Here is an 18,149-nt window from a genome sequence, read left to right on the forward strand (position 1 = left end):
GGCTTTTTAAAACCCTCAAAGCTATATCACATTTTCCTATTTTCATTTCTCTGCAGATTTTACAGATCCATTTTGTCCTAGGAGGTAAATTAGCAGGGCAAAAGAACATGAAGTGCTCAATAGTTTCAGGGGTGGCACCACACACAGGACATATGTCAGTTGTAACATTTGATCCCTGTTAGACCTGACATGCCTTAGGGTGGTCACCCCTAACTTTTTGCCTGCCTCCCTCCACTTTTTGGACCCTGTTTTGCTGGCTTTTAGACTCTGTGCACTTTACCACTGCTAACCAGTGCTAAAGTGCATATGCTCTCTCCCTTTTTAAACATGGTAACTTTGGATCATACCTGATTGGACTATTTAATTTACTTATAAGTCCCTAGTAATGTGCACTATATGTGCCTAGGGCCTGTAGATTAAATGCTACTAGTGGGCCTGCAGCACTGGTTGTGCCACCCACTTAAGTAGCCCCCTTAACCTTGTCTCAGGCCTGCCATTGCAAGGCCTGTGTGTGCAGTTTCACTGCCACTTCGACTTGGCATTTAAAAGTACTTGTCAAGTCTAGAACTCCCCTTTTTCTACATATAAGTCACCCCTAATGTGTGCCCTAGGGAATCCCTAGAGCAGGATGCTGTGTAGGTAAAAGGCAGGACATGTACCGGTGTAGTTATATGTCCTGGTAGTGTAAAACTCCTAAATTCGTTTTTACACTACTGTGAGGCCTGCTCCCTTCATAGGCTAACATTGGGGCTGCCCTCATACATTGTTGAAGTGGCAGCTGCTGATCTGAAAGGAGCAGGAAGGTCATATTTAGTATGGCCAGAATGGTAATACAAAATCCTGCTGACTGGTGAAGTCGTATTTAATATTACTATTCTAGAAATGGCACTTTTAGAAAGTGAGCATTTCTTTGCACTTAAATCTTTCTGTGCCTTACAATCCACGTCTGGCTGGGCTTGGTTGACAGCTCCTTGTGCATTCACTCAGACACACCCCAAACACAGGGTACTCAGCCTCACTTGCATACATCTGCATTTTGAATGGGTCTTCCTGGGAAGGGAGGGTGGAGGGCCTGCTCTCACACAAAGGACTGCCACACCCCTTACTGGGACCCTGGCAGACAGGATTGAACTGAAAGGGGACCTGGTGCACTTCTTAGCCACTCTTTGAAGTCTCCCCCACTTCAAAGGCACATTTGGGTATAAAACAGGGCCTCTGCCCTACCTCATCAGACACTTGCTGGAGAAGAAACCTGAACCAGAAACTACATCCTGCCAAGAAGAACTGCCTGGCAGCTCAAAGGACTCACCTGTCTGCTTTCTACAAAGGACTGCTGCCTTGCTGTTGGCCTGCTGCCTTGCTGAACTCTTGTCTGGCTGTGAAAGTGCTCTCCAAGGGCTTGGATAGAGCTTGTCTCCTGTTCCCTGAAGTCTCAGGACCAAAAAGACTTCTCTTTTTCACTTGGACGCTTCGTGCGCCGTAATTTTCGACGCACAGCTGGTTCCGTGGCGAGAAAAACGCTGCACACCGACGCTGATTGACGCAACGCCTTTGGGACAACCGGAGCTTCGATGCACTGCCTCACAAGGACAACGCTGCCCGACCTCAGAGGAGAAATCGGCGCAACGCCTGCTGTGAGAGCGAAACTTCGACGCACAGCCCCGCATAACGACGCGCAGCCGGAAAACAAGCAGGAGAATCCACGCACAGGCCCGGGACATCTGGTAATCCCCGCGATCCACAGAAAGAGACTGTCCGTGCACCGGAAAACGACGCACGACTTATCCGCGTGAAAAATAACGACGCAAGTCTGTGTGTGCTGGGGAGAAATCGACGCACACACCATTTTTCCACGTATATCTTCTTCTGCGGCCCTCTGCAGAGATTTTCCACTCTAAACCAGGTACTTTGTGCTTGAAAGAGACTTTGTTTGCTTTTTAAAGACTTAAGACACTTTACATCACTTTTCAGTGATATCTTTACAAATTCACATTGCAACCTTATTCGTTTTGACCTACAATTATCCTGATAAATATTATATATTTTTCTAAACACTGTGTGGAGTATTTTTGTGGTGCTATATGGTGGTATTGTATGATTTATTGCACAAATACTTTACACACTGCCTTCTAAGTTAAGCCTGACTGCTCGTGCCAAGCTACCAGAGGGTGGGCACAGGCTAATTTTGGATTGTGTGTGACTTACCCTGACTAGAGTGAGGGTTCTTGCTTGGACAGAGGGTAACCTGACTGCCAACCAAAAACCCCATTTCTAACAGTCCCCATCTACTCGCCAAGGAATTCAGTGGCAATGACCCAAAACGAAATCTAGCATATAATCCCTTACCTAAGATATCGGGTATTACATCAAGATACAAATCGAATTGTGGGTACCATTTAAAATCAATAAAAAGATTGGTTAGGCGTTCAGCAGATTTCCGGGTAATATACTGTAGTCGTTTCGAACATATGACCAATATGTGCACTTCAGTAGTTTTGTATGTGTTTTCTCAAGTTTATAGGGATTCTTCCAAAAATCACCTAGGCCCAGGGTGAAAAACCATCTATACACATGTTTTACCCATGGAATAGTAGCAGAGTTTGGACACTTTAACGGTTCAAGGAGGGAAATCTTATACACCTCCAGTTCAGGGACTGTCCATAGCCTTACCCAGTATAATAAGGGTCTCAAAATAATTAAATCGGCTATCCGTTTAAGACCCAAGTCAAGATATAAAGGAATCAATGGGGTACTAGGAGGGCATGCACATAAGGCCCTTGCAAAATTATTCTCCCCGATGGTGAGCCTTTTACTGTCAGAGGAGCCCCATATCTCAGCTCCATAAACAGCTGCTCCCTGTGCCTTGGCCACATATATCTTTAGTGCTGAGGACACAACTTTAGTTGTAGTACTCCTGTAAAAGCGGGGAAGGCATAAGTCCCAAGTCTGACTTGGCAGTCAATAGTTTAGGCTCCTGCACCTGGTGAAAGGTTCAGTTAGGTATCTGCCTTTTGTGGGCTGGAAATGTATGTCATTTGAAATGTCAACAAGGATGCCGTTTCAGGTCATGAGTGATTGAATATGTGAGGTCATAAGCAGTGCATGGCAGGGGCACAAGTTATACTTAGTTCAGTAATCTACAATGTGGTGAGTTTCAGAGGTTTTTGGTGTTTTAAATGTTATTTTGTACTGTATTTTACCAACTAACTACAATGTCATTGTAACAAAAGTTTTCTTGAGTGGAAATATTGATTGCTAGAGAGCTAACTGACAGAATGCTGCTGGTTTTGTAAGTACGTTTCACTCTGCATGTCAGAATGCTTTAACCACTTCGCTACCAGGCCTTTTCCCCCTCAGGTGCTGTGAGAAAGTAGCCTCTTTCAAGCATGGTTACTCCCATTTCTGGCCTGTTAGTGAGTGAGTGTCAGTGTGTTTTTACTGTTTCACTGGGATCCTGCTAGCCAGAATCCCAGTGCTCATAGTTAAAACCCAATTTGTCAGTGTGTTTTGCCTGTCTCACTGGGATCCTGCTAGCCCGGACCCCAATGCTCATAGTTTGTGGCCTATGTGTGTGTTGTCAGTATGCTTAACTGTGTCACTGAAGCTCTGCTAACCAGAACTCCAGTGCTTATGCTCTCTCTACTTACCAAATTAGTCACTATAGTTTAATGACTTCATATTTCAATTCCAATTGGCACACTGGACCCCCCCCTTATAAGTCCCTAGTATATGGTACCTAGGTACCCAGGGCATTGGGGTTCCAGGAGATCCTTATGGGCTGCAGCATTTCTTTTGCCACCCATAAGGAGCTCAGACAAACCTTTCTTTAGGACTGCCACCGCAACCTTTGTGAAATAGTGCCCACACTATTTCACAGCCATTTTCACTGCACTTAAGTAACTTATAAGTCACCTATATGTCTAACCTTCTTTTACAGAAGGCTATGTGCAAAGTTACTAAGTGTGAGGGCACCTCTGCACTAGCAAAGGTGCCCCCACGTTGTTCAGGGCCAATTCCCCAGACTTCGTTTGTGTGGTGATACCATTACACCTGTGCACCACATATATGTCAACACAGATATGTAGCTTTACAATGTCAACTCCGAATATAGCCATGTGAGGTGTCTAAGATCATGGAACTGTCCCCCCATTCCAAATATGGTATTGGGGGGCCAATCCCATGCATCCTGGGGGCTCCACCATAGATCCCTTCTACTGCCAAACCAGCTCTCTGAGCCCCAGCTGCTGCCACCTCACAGACAGATTTCTGCTCTCCCGGGGCCTGAGCAGCTCAGTCCCAGCAAGGCAGAACAATGCATTTCCTTTGGGAGGAGGGTGTTACACCATCTCCCTTTGGAAATAGGTGTTTTAGGCTTGGGATGATAGCCTCCCAGAGCCTCTGGAAATGCTTTGAAGGGCACAGATGGTTCCCTCCTTGCATAAGCCAGTCTACACGGTTCAGGGACACCCAGCCCCTGCTCTGGCCCGAAACTGGACAAAGGAAAGGGGGGGGGGGCACTCCCCTGTTATTCACCACCCCAGGAGTGGTGCCCAGAGCTCCTCCAGAGTGTCCCTAGGTTCTGCCATCTTATTTGCAGGATGGTCAGGGAACTCTGGGAGCATCTGAGTGGCTAGTGCCAGCAGGTGATGTCAGAAACCCCTCCTGATAGGTCCATACCTGGTTAGGTGACCAATCCCCCTCTGAGGGCTATTTAGGGTTTCTCCTTTGGGTTTTTCCTCAGAATCAGATTGCATGACTCCAGCACGACTCATCTGCATCCTTTGCTTCATCTTCTACGGTCAGATCAACCACCAAACTGCTCCAGGAACTCTACAACTTGCAACAAAGTATCCAAGGTGGCTACTGCAACCCTGTAACTTCAGCTCCTGCCAGCAACTGCAACAGTTTCTAGGTCCTACACGATCTGATGACAGCCTGTCTTCATCCTGCACCAGAAGAATCGAAGGACACAGATGGTGCCCTCCTTGCATAAGCCAGTCTACACCAGTTCAGCCCCCCCCAGTCCCTGCCATGGTGCGAAACTGGACAAAGGAAAGGGGAGTGACCACTCCACTGTCCATCACCCCACCAGGGGTGGTGCCCAGAGCTCCTCCAGTGTGTCCCTGGCATTAGCCATCTTGGATTCCAAGGTGTGAGGACACTCTGGAGACCTCTGAGTGGCCAGTGCAAGGAGGTTATGTCAGAGACCCCTCCTGATAGGGGCATACCTGGGTAGGTAGCCAATCCCCCACTCAGGGCTATTTAGGGTCTGTCCTCTGGGTGTTTCCTCAGATTCAGCTTGAAAGACTCCTCCAGGAATCCTCTGCATCCTCTGCTTCAGCTTCTGACCATCGGATCAACTGCAGGCTGCTCCAGAAACCGCTGCAATAAAGTACAAAGGACTACTCCTGTGACCTGCAACTTCAGCTCCAGCCAGCATTTGCCACAGTTTCCAAGGTATGCATGCTCTGAGGACTGCCTGTCTTCACCCTGCACCAGAAGAACCGAAGGAATCGCCTGTGAAGTAACGGAGTAACTTCCCTGCTCCTGCAGGCACCCTTCTTCTCCTCTCCTGACGACGAGCGTGCTCCCTGGAACACAGGTGGTGGACCGACACGACCCAGACTGTCCTAAGGTCCAGCTGTCCAACTTTGGCGGAGGTAAGAGCTTGCCTTCCCTGTTTGCAACAGTACCCCTGTGCACCACGTCATCTCCAGCTCCTTGGGCTTTTGTACACTTCTTCCAAAAATCCTTCGTGCCCTGTGTAGCCCAGGTCCCCAGGACTCCATCCTGCGACGCACAACTCAATGAGTTCTTCTCCAGCAGCATGGGACCTTCCTTTGTTGTGCTGCACCAACCACATTTTGCCTCTTCTTTGTCCCCATGTCCTGGGACTCCCGTGGGTGCTGTGTGGTCTTCTGTGGGCTCTCTCCAGTGCTGAGAGCCTCCTCTGTCTCCTCAGTCCGAGTTGAGACTCCCCAGGTCCCTCTGCGGTCCAGGCAGCCGACTTTGATGCAAACCGCAAACCTGCTTGAACCAAAGCTTGTTGGACAAATCCAGTGACGCAAACAGCCTGCATCCAACAGCTCGACATGGGACATCTCCTGCACCATGCAGGAACCCGCAGCCATCCTCTTTGGTGCTTTTCTGTTCACTTCTTCTAACCGGGGAATCCATTTGTGCACTATCTTCTAGTTTGACAGAGGTTCCTGTCCTTCCTGGAATCTTCTGCGACTTCTGGACTTGGTCTCCTCTCTTCACAGGTCTTTAGGTCCAGGAATCCACCAGTTGTTGATTGCAGTCTCACTTGGTTCTTGCAATATCTCTTATCACAACTTGTAGTGTGTCCCGAGGAAACTTGCAGTACTTTACTCCTACTTTCCTGGGCTCTGGGGTGGGGTACTTTACTTACCTTTGGTGTTTTCTTACACTTCCAGTGCCCCTCTACACAGTACACTTGCCTTGGGGGAATTTGTGATTTGCATTCCACTTTATTAGTATATGGTTTGTGTTGCCCCAGACCTATTGCATTTTCTACTGTTTGCACTATTCTAAGACTATTTACTTACCTGATTTTGATCTCTAGTGTATATATTGTGTATAATACTTACCTCCAGAAGGAGTATTGCCTCCAAGATATTTTTGGCCTTGTGTCACTAAAATAAAGTACCTTTATTTTTGGTAACACTAAGTATTGTCTTTTATTGTGTATAAGTACTGTGTAACTTTAGTTGTATTGCAGGAGCTTTACATGTCTCCTAGTTCAGTCTAAGCTGCTCTGCTACAGCTCCTGTAGACAGCCTATGCTGCTAGAACAGTGCCTGCATTTCACTAATAAGGGATAACTGGACCTGGTATAAGGTGTAAGTACCCTAGGTACCCACTACAAACCAGGCCGACCTCCTACAGGTGCTGAGCCTTTTTTGGCTATTTGGTGTATTTTGCACTTAGGCCCTCATAACTTTTTGTCCACATAAGCTATCTACGCCAAATTTGCGTCCTTCTTTTCCAACATCCTAGGGATTCTAAAGGTACCACGATTTGTGGGTTCCTCTAGAGGAGATCAAGAAATTAGCCAAAATACAGCTAAAATTATGTTTTTTTCAGAATAATTGGAAAAATATGCCGCAGCAGACAACATGTGTTTTTTCCCTGAAAATGGCATCAACAAAGGGTTTGCAATGCTAAAATCCCATCTTCTCAGCTTTTAGGACCAGGCAGACTTGAAACAGAAAACCATAATTTTCAACACAAATTTGGCATTTTACTGGGACATATTCCATTTTTACTATTTTTGTGCATTCTGCCTCCTCCCAGTTGAAACCAATGGTGGATCCCAGACACCTAACCTTTGTATTTCCAAAATGGGAACAAGATAAGGTGTTGGGAAGCAGTGGTTATTTTCACATCTCTGAATTTCGGGGTTCCCCATTCTAGCATGTGAATTACAGGGCATTTCTCAAATAGACTTCTTTTTTACACACTCTTTTACTTTGGAATTAAAAAATGTAGAGAAAGACAAGTGTCAATAACACTTGTTCTTCTATTTTGTGTTCCCCCAAGTCTCCCGATAAAAATTGGTACCTCACTTGTGTGGGTAGGCCTTGTGCCTGCGACTGCAAATGCAACATGGATACATCACATTTTTACATTGAAATCTGGCGTGTTTTTTGGAACGTGTCTAGTTGTGGATTTTGGCCTCTAGCTCAGCCGGCACCTAGGAAAACCAAGCAAACCTGTGCATTTTTAAAACCTAGACACCTAGGGGAATCCAGGATGGGTTGACTGTGGGGCTCTCACTAGGTTATCGTACCCAGAATCCTTTGCAAACCTCACAATTTGGAAAAAAACACTTTTTCCTCACATTTCGGTGATGGATAGTTCGGAAATCTGAGGGGAGCCACAAACGTCCTTCCACCCAGCATTTCCTCAAGTCTCCCAATAAAAATGGTACCTCATTTGTGTGGGTAGGCCTAGTGCCAGTGGCAGGAAATTCTGCAAACCACAACGTGGACACATCACATTTTCCAAAAGAAAACTGACCTTTTTTTTGCAAAGTGCCTAGCTATGGATTTTGGCCTCTAGCTCAGCCATCACCTAGGGAAACCTAACAAACCTGTGCATTTTATTTAAAACTAGACACCTGGGGGAACCCAGGACAGGGTTACTTGTGGCACTATCACCAGGTTCTGTTACCCAGAATTCTTTGCAAACCTCACAATTTGACAAAATAAATACTTTTTCCTCACATTTTGGTGAGGGAAAGTACTGGAATCTGAGAGAAGACACAAATTTACTTCCACCCAACATCTCCCCAAAGTCTCCCAATAAAAATGGTACCTCACATGTGTGAGTAGGCCTAGTGCCCCTGACAGGAAATGCCCCAAAACACAACATGGACACATCAAAATTATCTATTACAAAACTACCTGTTTTTGCAAGGGGGCACCTGCGGTTTTGGTCCTGGGTTCAGCAACCATATAGGGAAACCTATCAAACCCAGACATTTCTGAAAACTAGATACCGGAGGGAGTCCAGGGAGGTGTGACTTGCGTGGATCCCCCAGTGTTTTCTTACCCAGAATCCTCAGAAAACCTCAAATTTAGCTAAAGAAAAGCAGATTTTCCTCAAATTTCTATGTCAGATCACCGCACAGCACAAATTTCCTACTACCCAACGTTCCCCTCAGCCTCCCAATAAAAATGATACCTCACTTGTGTAGGTGGACCAAGCTCCTGTGACAGGGAAGGGCTGAAAACATATCGAAATTGAGAGGGAACCAAAGCGGGTCCAAAAGGGCAGTTTGAAAAAAAACATTCTTAGGCTGACAAGTGGAACAGAATTCTTATTAATATAGATGCGACTAGTTTGGATGGCATGAATTTTGTGGATTCCATGAGGTTCCATCACAAAAATGTGTGCGGTGCATGTGTGGTCTCACCGAGATGTTTAATTTTCCGATGTGTGTAGTTTTGGTAGATTTTTCTGGGTGGCAGCGTCCGAAAGTCCAAATAGTGCAGCTGCTCACCATTGCAAGTGGGACGATATTGAGAGTAAGTCATGCTCTCTTGGCCCAAACGTAAAATCAAAACCCAATATAATCAAATGTCCTCTTGCTTGCCACTAAGATAAGATCCTTTAGTTTGCATGGGGGACTGAAAGACTGTTGCCCCCTTCAGTTAGGGTGGGGGGCATAACCATGACCATACTGGTTGGCAGCTCCCACCCCTCTATTTTGTTTTTAATTCCCTGGCATCTAGTAGGCCTTCTGCCCCCTCCGGGGAGTGGATCAGGGGTAATTGCCCCATCTGCCCACCAGTAGGCAGAACAACTTTGTCCCCATTTATTTGGGGGTGGGGGTATGGCCATACCCCACCCTCTTTTTTTAAAGAAATTATTTCCCGGTGTCTAGTGGGCTTTCTGCCCACCCTTGGGGGCAGATGGGCCTTACAAAAATAGGCCGATCTGCACCCAAGGGGGGCAGAAATGGCCTAATATATTATACCACCCCAGGAGAGCAACCCTTGCCTAATGGGTCACTCACCTTACGTAATTTTTTTTTTAAATCCCTGGTGTCTAGTGGTTTTTGCCCCCTTTGGGGGCAGATTGGCCTAATCAAAATAGGCCAAAGGGCTAAAATAAATTTGGCTCCCAGGCGAGCGACCCTTGCCTAAGGGGCCACTCCCCCCTGTTAAAAACAAACAGAAAAAATTATCCCTGGTGCCTAGAGGTTTCACTCCCCCTTGGGGGCAGAGCGCCCTAATTAAAATAGGCCAATCTGCTCCCAAGAGGGGCCGAAATGGCCTAAAAAAAATGCCTCCCTTGGGGAGCGACCTTTATCCAAGGGGCCACTCCCCTCATGTGTTTACACAATGTAAACAAAATCCCTAGTGTCTAGTGGGCATTCCAACAGCACCATTGCTATGCGATTGTGCTGCAGGAATGCTCAGAGACATGAAAAGGAAAGGAAAAGCATTTCCTTTCCTATTCATGCCTCTCCGACCTCCCCTACCCCATCTAGATGAGAAATGAATCAGTTTCTCCTCGGGTCGTGCTGGAAGCCATGCTTCCAGGGCTATGGAGGCGACCTCTGATGAGGTCAGCATGCAATTGTGCGCTGACATCATCAGATGACACGGGGGTCAGAGTGGTAGGGGAAGCACTTCCTCTGCCATCCCTGCCTGGGTCTGGGGTGGGTGGCCCACGGGGAGCGTTAGGGCTCCCCCGTGGGGCGGGTGCAGGACGTAACGGTTACGCCCTCAGCACAGCAGTGCTGCAGCCAAACAAGTAACCACTACATCCAGGGCATTCAAGTGGTTAATAAAATGGATGACAAAGATATTTGCGAACTCACAGTAATTGTGGCATTATTTTAACTTCATACCTACAAACCATTATTTCTATTACAAAAAGAAACCCATAATTGTTGCATTTACTGCAGTATTTTCTGTAGTAAATGGTTTCTTTTTAACAGCTTTGATTCCATCAAAATAGTTTTCAGGTGTGCAACGCTTTTGTCATAAATACAGAATGTTAGCACTCTAATTGCTCATTAGAGGTTTGTGGTAAAGTTGAAGTTAATAACAAAATAGTTAAGTGACAGGCTGCTGTTGGTGTTCAAAGTACATGGTTTAGACTGCATGTCAAAATGTTTTATTGAAATGGATGAGAAAACGTTTTGGGAACACATACAAAATGTGTCCTTCTTTCCACGTCCCATTGCGCATGCGTGAAGCAGGCCAATAGTCAGGCAGCATTCACCGACTAAAGTTCTAGGCTGGTAGAGGAAAACACATGCTTGCCAAAAGCCTCAATTCTCTGGGACTCCCTGTCCGCAGAGGTCAAGGGGAAAAAATTAGGATTCATTTTCCTGGTTGAAACCTGAACCACAAGATCGCTGGTGTAGGATATTTACTAAGAAAATCAGGATTGCCAGGAGCCGGTCTGTGACTCCTAGCTACTTGCTTTTCACTGGGGAGCAGGAACAGGGTTTTGACCAAGTGGTCATCAAAGTATCAGTGTGGACCTCATTAAAAGGGGAGAAAAGGCCACAAAATTCCTATACGGTTGTTTGTTTTAGTTTCAACTAGGGGCAGCTGTAAATCTCACATGCCCACCAGACCACAACTGCAAAAGAGACACTTTCTTCCAACACTGCCTCAAGGGAAGTGGAAAGCTCACTGGACTCTTCTAATTCCATGTAAAATTTATTATCTGTGTAAGGAGAAAACCATATCCATCCCACCATTGTCAGTTTCACATTAGGATGGGTCTTCTTCAGAGTCAGAGCCAAAAAGATAATGAAGCCTCTACTGGCATGTCCACCCTGTAGAAGCACCGGGACAGAGTCAGGATGTAGGATGCCTGGTTCTGCTTTTGCAATTTCATAGCGCAACATTGGTCGAGATCAAGCCGAGGTCGATTTGGTGTCCAACAACATAATCAGAATTGGATCCTTTTCCAGTGCTGGTGCCATCGATTTGGAAGATGGAGTGGAAGCTTCTATCATAGTCTGTACAGGCCCGAAATGGTTCTCAAGGGATCACACTGCACAGACTGAGGATCTGCCAGGGGTAAACTGAGTTGACTCCTCATTGGTTCCTTAGGACCTGAAAAATACATAATAAGGAACCTGAATTATACCATACATCTTCAGCATGGCCTTCTAAAAGGTTTCAATCTGCTACAATACATTTCTTTAGTAGTGGCAGGAAGACAGCCATTTTGAATCTTGAAGGATATAAATCAGAAAAAAAAAAAATAACCTTCAGGCAGATAAGAGGTCTTGAGGTGGAAGTGAAATGTTTTATAATTTTTAACTGAAACAAGGATGGTCTGATTGTCTTAGGGATGGGATCATTATCCATTGGGACTGTGGGAAACAAAAATGAAAATGGAGCTAAGTGATGGAGAGGGTGGCATGATTCAAGAGAAGCACCAACAGCAATGTGGTGAGTGTGGTGAACAGGTAATGATTGTGGATGAGAAGTAGGTATAAAATCAATACATAATTGAATAATGGTTGCATGAGGTATGAGGCAGCAAAAACACAGTGCAGACCAAGTGTTAAATGTGCAGGGTTTGGGGAGGTCTTGATGGAAACAATACACTATTATGGTGCCAAGTACAGATATAAAGACAATGCCAATTTGTTGCCTACCCTTCTTTTTGCAAGCCATACCTGGTTAGACAGACTCAGCTTCTAGAGTTATGGGCATAGTTATGCACTGTAGATGTAAATGGACAGGTCCCTTCTTCCTCCTTTGAGCGATACTCAATGGCACTGCTGATGTTTAGAGAGAAACACGCATGCCAGAACTCTTTGCAACGGAATATAGAGATACAGTGGAGTATATCGATTTCCTTTATTAGGCCTCTGTCAAATCAGTGTGCACGCACGCACACACACACACACACCATTTCACCCCACTCATCTAAAGGAATACTACAATGGATAGCTCAGTTCAGTGTATTTTAGTCCTTTTCAGGAAATCCGGGGTACAGCAAAAGTAATATCAGTGAAGTGCCTGATTATCCATGACAAAAATCATATGAAATATGAAATTAAACTCAGACCTTGAAAAGTCATTTGGGGACTACATCAGGTGCTAATCATCAAGCAAATGAAACAGGTTAATCAACCGAATTTTGATATTGCAGCCCACAACCCTATTCCATCACGCGTCTAAAAGCTACAACTCTACCTTACACCTGTCTGGGCATTGACTGTTCTTTCAAACCAGAACGACAGGCCAAGGAGGACCACCGCTGGCCCCTTATCTGTTTAACCGGGATGAAGCTGTCTTCCAAATTGCATATTTGCTGTCACATCGTGTCCCTTCAAAGCACATTCATATCACCTTTCAAAAATATCCTGACCCAATAAACTCTTTCAGCATTTATCAGAGTCCCTAAGGCTAATTTGGAGTTATCTCTTTGTTCTGTAGTATATTACATAATAAAGTGTTCTTCAACATTGCTCTTCATTTAATCTTCTATTTAATTTCGCTTTAGGTCATATCCTGCCTCGTTTTTCTATACTTTCGGTTTGGTTGGTTCCTAGAACATAAGATTAAGGGTGTCATTATGAACACAGCAGGATGCCATGCCGTGTTCATGCTGGCGGTCTAAACACAGACCACCAGCCCGTTGAAGACCCCGCCGGCCCAATAATGAACATTTCACTGAAACAGTGTTTCCGCCAGCCGGCCCAGCGGAATGCTGGTCCTGGACATTGCCGACGGCTCCACATGGAGACGTCATCAATACCGCAGTGCGGCGGGTGCAGCAGCACCCGTCGCGCATATTAGTGCCCGTAAATCGGGCAGTGACCTGCGCGACGGGCTGTGCACGGGGTCCCCGGAGCACCCCTTCCGCCAGCCTTTCCCTGGCAGGGGAAACCACCAGGGAAAGGATGGAGGAACACGGGTTCTTTATCCGGGGGCAGCGCTGCTTCCAGCGCTGCCTTGCCGGATAGAGAATTCCGCCATCGTCAGGCTGCCTGGCGGCGGCAGAGGGCCACCTGTGGCGGTTCCCCTGTGTTCGGAATATGGCGGTCCAGACTGCCATGCCGGTGGCGGTAATTTCTGCAACCACCAGATCGCCATGTTCATTATGAGGGCCTAAGTTATAAACTGCAGTTTCGTTTTCAAGGCCCTTTGGATTCACTTATTTCTATCCAAGTCTGTGAAAGTATATGGGATTGTATCATCTTAGAAATGGATATCCCCCACTCCTAAAATCTAAAATTACCCCAACTCCCCACCCCCACCCCTAAAACTACCACAACTCCCACCTCTTCCCCTAAAAACTAAAACTACCTCGACCCCCCAGCCCTGCCCCTAAAACTTAAACTACCCACCCCAACACCCACCCTTAAAAACTAAAATTACCCCAACCCCCCACCCCACTCCTAAAACTACCACAAATCCTCACCCCCACCCCTAAAAAACTAAAACTACCCCGACACCCCACCCCTAAAACTTAAATGACCCTGACCCCCCACTACTGCAACCTCCGCCCCTAAAAAACTGAAATTACCCCCACGCCCGCCCCTAAAAAACTAAAACTACCCTGACTCCCCACCCCAAAAATGAAAACTACTCCCACATCACCCCTAAAACTACCTCCAAACCTACCCCAGCCCCACTTACCTGACCGCGTCCTCTCCCGATCCTGAGTCTGTTTTCCTCTGCCTTAACCACTCATGTTCGTTGTTCAGGACATGCGTGGTTAAGGCAGAGAAAAACAGAGTCATTCACAAAAGCATTGTTCTGCTTTTGTGGACAACACACCTCGTTGTTCAGGAGTCACTGCTTAGGCTGTTTTCCTTCTGCCATTATCCTTAGCATTTCTCATCTTAGGCATCCTTTGTGGCTACTACACCTCTTTACAAGCAAGTGTCCTCTCTCTAACTCCCTGTGAGAGGACATGGTAAAAACAGATTGTGTAGGTTTTCAAACAATATTTCTTGCATGTTTATTTATTATTATTATTAGTAGTAGTAGTAGTAGTAGTACTGTTATTATTATTGTTATTATTATTATTATTTTTCTTGTTAATAATAATGTTATTTCTAAACTACATGATCATCAAATGCTTCTTCACATTGAAAAATAGTAAGGCAGAAGGTTCTCAGAACATGCCTCAAGGCTTAATGTTCCTAAACTTTAATTGAAGGTTGTTCCGGAATGGCAAAAACAATGCCCTGCTAAATGGGCCTTTTTTAGCTGAGGAATATGTACCGGAGCTGATGTTCTGATCTTAGGTATTAAGCTGGAGGAAAGGAAAAGTAATAGACTTGATTTTCAATTTCTCTTGCTTTGTAGGAGAGTTTTGAAGTGTACTCTTTCTTCTATCCCGAGACAATTAAGTCAAAACATGTTCAGTCCTTCAAAATATGCAAATGATATAAATCAAGAGGTTCTGAATACACAGCAGAATCAGAACATCGAGACTAGGCAGGCCTAAGTAAAGTCTAGTGCAAATGATCCAAATTGAACAGTGTGCAAGCTGTAATTACAGCTGACTTTTTGTCTTCAGGGATGCATTGCAGATTCTTTCTGAGGTTTCAAAGGACCTAAAGGGAGGAGACTACTGCATTGACATGTGGCTGGAGAGTGTTTTTCTGGTCAGTTACCATACCCAGGAACTCAGATTTAGAGGGAGCTGATTTGGGGAACCTGTCTCCATGGCCCATAACTTGCTGTCGTGATGGCTTTGCTTGTGATTCAGCAAGAGTAGCTTGGCTCTGTCATTGAGCTTTATGCCATTACATTCCATCCACTGTTAGACAGCTACTAAGCAGTTACTCAACTCAGGGGTATGAAACCTAATAAAATATCTACTAGTCCATGGTTCAGGTTGCTTAAGCCTCTTGTCCCTTCGGGTGCCATGTTGTGCAGCAACACAATCTCAGTATATAAGAGCTCTGATAATAGTTTATCTGATTATGCCAAATCTCATACTATAATACAGTGTGAATACTACCAATTCCCCTATTTTGCCTACTTTCTGCAGATCTACATACTAGGGCTGGAGACAAGCAATAATTCCAGGGTCAGAATAGTCTTGAATGCAAACCTACTAACTTGCATATTTTAGGGGTTTTTACCAGTTCTTCTCAAAACCCATACTGAGAAATGTTGGAAATTTACTCCTGACAAGGGCAAAAGTAAAACCTCTTCCAGGGTTGGCAAAAAGTGTTGAAGGGAGCATGTAAACGCTCAACTGATTTTTGCATGAGCAGATCTACGCATGCATATTTGCTCTTGCTAAAAAACAGTTCACAAATATTTTCTAGGAATACAATTTCCTGGTCTACTTCTGTAAACCCTTTTTAATTTATGAAAGTTGTAAATCTGCACTAATGCAAGGACACATTCCATGGATGCACTTCTGTGACTTTCTTTAAGACTGGGGCACTTAATTAGGTCTGGTGTTAACCAAGAACTTTTGTTTTATTAAAGTTCTATCTCTCTCTTTGCCTAACAACTGGCTTAACTGTGAGTGAAATCTTTCTGCTCTTTCACATAGAGCATATCAGCACACAAAGCAGTTGTGTTCAGTGTCAGGGACTACTGTGGCCATGTGTGCTTTTTGAGAGCAAAAATATTTTTGCTTTTTGCCAATGTTTGTTATATTTGTGAGGGCCTGGCAGCTTCCACAACATTAAAGTTTTACAAAAAACATATTGAAACAAGACACACATTGGCAAACAAAAAGGCTGACCACCAACGTAAGACCTATTAGCTTTGCCAATGGTTGTTTATTTTCATGTTTCCCATAGTCCTATAGAAACTGGTTACACCTATTTTCTATTTTGAATATTTTTTGGAAATACCAGCATTCACCACTACATTTTATTAAATGATGCTTCAAAGAAATAGTACCTACAATTTCACAGTAATTTAGCAAACATTGTTTCCTTCTTGTGACCTTTTTATTTTAAAAGGAACGAATCATCAATCTTGCTCTATAGCTTCTGCAAATATTTGCTTCTAATCAGAAAGCATTTTGGGAGCATTATACATAGCCTAATATTGTTACACTTTGCAAACGTGTGTACACATTTTTATACTGGAACCACTGTCAGAAGCGCAGTTCGAACTTACAACGTTTCCTTAGAGCACTGACCCCTATAATGAGGGCTTTGCATTAATGAACCATAAATGTAAGTTCGAAGAGCATTAATACATGGATACAAATACTACCTTAACTGCAAAAAATGCACTTCCCTGATCCATAATATGGTACTATAAACTGGGGCTACATGAATTGTAAACGCAAAGTCTGAAAATAGACCCTGATAAGCATGGGGAACAAAGATGATCCCTTAGGTATCTCCATAACGGATCAGATCTGAAGGGAGAGTATGACAGAAGCTGAGCAAAGATTGACAGAAATGACTTGAACTATGCCAATACTGTGTCCCAGATATGATATCTGTTAGGTAACACATGAGAATTTCATAATCCACAGTGTCAAATATGGCAGGGAGATTCATCAGGATTACTACTACAGTGTCACTGCCATCCTGAATAGACTGTTTTTCGTCTGGGTATAGAGGTCAAAGTATTCAACATTATCTGAAGGGAATTGATGTTTTTGTAAATTCTTTTCATTTTAGTGAAAAGATAAGAGAAGAGAGGGTTACAAAAGTCTTGGAATTTAAGTTTAGTGCTGATGTCAGAGTCAAGCCTACGAAAAAAGGATAAGTTGGCAAATATCTGCCGAGTTGTGTTCTGTGCTTCTAAAGATTAGTTTAAGAAAAGGTCTGCTTTGGCCTACATAAAAGCATTATTGTATCTCATAAATTGGACTACACCGGCTTCCTTCTAAGAACCATACAACTTCCTTTATGGTTTTCTGCATGTCCTGCCTGAAGTGTAACCACCTGCAAGGTGGCAAGGCAAAACAAATTTTGAGGCCTTGACATTCAAAGTATTTCCTTCCACTGGCACATGATCTTCAAACATTATTGTTAGAAATGGGGTCTTTGGTTGGCAGTCAGGTCACTCCCTGTCCAAGCAAGGACCCTGACTCTAGTCAGGGTAAGTCACACCCAATCCAAATTACCCTATGCTCCCTCTCTGGTAGCTTGGCACTGAGCAGTCAGGCTAAACTTAGAAGGCAATGTGTAAAGTATTTGTGGAATAAACCATGCAATAACCCAGAAGAACACCACAAAAGTAATCCACACAGTGTTTAGAAAAATATGTAATGTTTATCTGGTAAGATGCTGGTCAAAACTATTAAGATTCACTAAGTACATGTTGAAATATCGCTTCGAAAATTATATAAAGAGGTTTTAGTTCTTAAAAAGCAGCAAATGAGGAGTTGTGTGGAAAACCGGGAAGTGTGTGTCGATTTTTCCTGCGCACACAGACGATCCGTCGTTGAATTTTCACGCAGGTCAGGGTTTGTGTCGATTTCCGGCATGGAGCCTGGGATCCTCTTCAGGTTGCTGGGTTTTCGGAGGCCCCGGGGATGATGCGTATATATCCTGTGCGTGCAGGACAAAGTCACAGGAGTTGCGTTGATCCGGAGGACGTTGCTTGGAAATTTCTGCCGTACAGCAGGCACTGCGTCGATTCCTCTGAGGAAGTCGAGCTGCGTCGTTCCAGTTCAGCTTTGCGTCAATCCAGTGG

Source organism: Pleurodeles waltl, chromosome 12, assembly GCF_031143425.1.
Source record: "Pleurodeles waltl isolate 20211129_DDA chromosome 12, aPleWal1.hap1.20221129, whole genome shotgun sequence".
Lineage (NCBI taxonomy): Eukaryota > Metazoa > Chordata > Amphibia > Caudata > Salamandridae > Pleurodeles > Pleurodeles waltl.